At 37.8% G+C, this 2,977-nt stretch overlaps 1 pseudogene; it reads left to right on the plus strand.

Annotated features, from left to right (window-relative positions):
* The first annotated feature begins 2,088 nt into the window (after positions 1–2,088).
* LOC108301718 lies at positions 2,089–2,477 on the plus strand (annotated as a pseudogene).
* The last annotated feature ends 500 nt before the right edge of the window (positions 2,478–2,977 follow it).

Raw genomic sequence — 2,977 nt, forward strand, 5'->3', positions numbered from 1 at the left:
GTTTGATAGTGTTTTATCCACAACAGGACAACTTTCAAAATTGAAGTCAATCCTCTCAAACCCTGCTGCTTCTTTATCAACTAAGTTTATCTAATATTCTAAAACCTTTTTTGGTCATTTCAACAATGTTCACAGAATCTTCACTAGGAATAGATTTCATCTCAAGAAACCTCTTTTATTTGCTCACCCCTAAAAAACAACTCCTTCTCCACTGAAGTTTTATCATTATTTTGCTGCAATTCAGTCACATATTTAGGCTCCAAGTCTAATTCTAGTTCCCTTGCTCTTTCTACCACATCTGTAGTTACTTCCTCTACTCAAGACTTGAATCGTCGAAGTCATTCTTGAGAAGTGGAATCAACTCCTTCTAAACTCCTGTTAATATTGCCATTTTGACCTCCTCCGATCATAAATTTTCCTAATGGCATCTAGAATGGTGAGTGCTTTCTGGACACTTTTCAACGGGCTTCGCTAAGATTCAGCAGAGTAATCTTGAATCTATCTATAGCAGCTATAGATTTACAAAATGTATTTCTTAAATAATAAGATATGAAAGTCAAAATTACTCCTTGATCCATGGGCTGCAGAATGGATGTTTTCTTAACAGACATGAAAACAACATCAGTCTCCTGGTACATCTCTATCAGAATCCTTGGGTGACTACATGCATTGTCAATTAGCAGTAATATTTTTAAAGAAATCTTTTTACTGAACAACAGGTCTCACAGTAGGCTTAAAATATTCAGCAAATGATGTTATAAGCAGATGTGCTATCATCCAGGCTGGGTTCTTCCATTCCTAGAGCACAGGCAGGGTTGATTTAGCATAATTTTTAAGGGCTCTAGGACTTTCAGAATGGTGAATAAACTTTGACATCAACTTAATGTCACCAGTTGCATTAATCCCTAACAAAAGAGTCAACCTGTCCTTTGAAGCTTTGAAGCCAGGCATTAACTTCTCCTCTCTAGCTACAGAAGTCCTAGATGGCATCTCCTTCCAATAGAAAGCTGCTCTGTCTACATGGAAAATCTGTTGCGTAGTGTAGCTGAGGTAGGAGGCAGGACTCAACTCCAGAGGCAGGGCTTGGACATCAGTCCAAATCGAGGACTAACTAAAACAGGGACTGGGTGGAAGCAGCTTTCCATAAGACACACACAACAGAGTGTCATGTCAGTTTACCATTGCATGGCAATACTCAGGAGTTACCACCCCTTTCCATGGCAATGACACTACAACCCAGAAGTTACTACCCTTCCCTTAGAAATTTCTCCATAAACTGCTCCTTAATCTGCATGCAATTAAAAGTAGGTATAAATGTGACTATAGAACTGTATCAAGCTGCTACTCTCTGCCTATGGGGTTGCCCCACTCTGCAAGAGAAGTCATGGAGCTGTAACACTGCCACTTCAACAAAGCTGTGTTCTTCTACCCTACCACCAGTTCACCATTGAATTCTTTCCTGGGAGAAGCCAAGAACCCTCACAGGCTAAGCCCCAATTTGGGGCTCACCTGTCCTGCATCATAGCCATCTTCATGAATTATCTTAGCTAGATTTTCTGGATAATTTGCTGCAGTTTTTATATCAGCACTTTCTGCTTTTATGTTATGGAAATGGCTTCTTTCCCAAAACTTCAAGAACCAACCTTTATTAGCTTAACTTTTCTTCTGCTGTTCATAGAAGGTAAGTATTACTTAACATTCTGTCTGGAAAAGGAGCTAGATAAGGGGGCTCCTTGTATTATAGCAAACAGCCTACATTTTATGTGATATAGCACATTATTAACTCTAGGTAAAAATAATAAGCTAAAGGTGCACATTGTTGTTCCTAGAGACTAAAATATTTCAATTAATCCAAACAAAGGAAGGAAAAGAGAAAAGGTGGGACATAAAACAGAAGCAACAAATACCTTAAAAAGGTAAGATGTCAGACCTAAATCCAACTGTATCGACAATTATATTGAATGAAAATGTAATAAACACTACAACTATAAGGCCAATTTAGCTGGGTTGAATTAAAAAAGAAAAAAGCCTCAACTATATTCTATCTGTGAGATGAAACACAAATATAAAAATAGGTTGAGGAACCCATTTGTTCTCAGTATCCTAGTGCACACACCTTGCAAGCAATGGTGCCATGAGTCTGACTGCCAGTTCCAGTGTACGAGTTGAATGGATTGCAGCAGTTACCTTGCTGCTGGGACAGCTGCAATTGGTTATCTCACTTACAAAAGATTTTACGTTAAAGATCATCGAAATAAAGCTACGATAAACCTTCACATCCAGAAAGACAACTCCAAGATAGCACATGCTTTTGGCATGGAGGCTTTTGGAGATAAAGCTGTGTACTACCGTTGTTGCAGGTCCTGGATCTCACACAAAACACAACGAAGAGACTGGAGGCAATGTGGGACCTTTGATCATCAAGAAAGAAGAAACTTGAATGGACACCTTCCATGCTGCAAATCAACTTGTCGTGAAGTTACCTGATTGTTTAATTAGAATAACTACCACCTCTAATTCCCCTCCCCTGGGTTCTAAATGTGGCATATTGCAAACTGCAGCTTTCAAACTCATTGCATTTGTCTTGTTTGTTGAAACATCATGGTGCACATTTGTTTAAACAAAAAAAAAAAAAAGGAAAAAGGAAAAACCAAACTCATGGCCTGTGGGTTATTTTGGTCTTGTAAGGAATCATTTTTGTTAAAATATTGACATACAGAGTTATATCTTATATAGAATATAGTTGTATCTTGAAGTCAACATATTAAATTATTCTCAGAATTTTTTAAAAAATAGGTTGAAAGTAAAAGGAAAGAAAAAGATAACTATGGAAACAATCATAAAACAAGTTGGAGGGGCAAATGCACAGTCAGATATAGACTTCAAGAAAAGGAGTGTTAGCAGAGGTAAGAAGGGACATTTTGTAATGATAAAGGGTTCAATTCCACATAACAAGCCTAAATGTGCCTGCAAATGT

This window comes from Cebus imitator, unplaced genomic scaffold (assembly GCF_001604975.1).
Source record: "Cebus imitator isolate Cc_AM_T3 unplaced genomic scaffold, Cebus_imitator-1.0 Scaffold1, whole genome shotgun sequence".
In the NCBI taxonomy this organism is placed as follows: Eukaryota; Metazoa; Chordata; class Mammalia; order Primates; family Cebidae; genus Cebus; species Cebus imitator.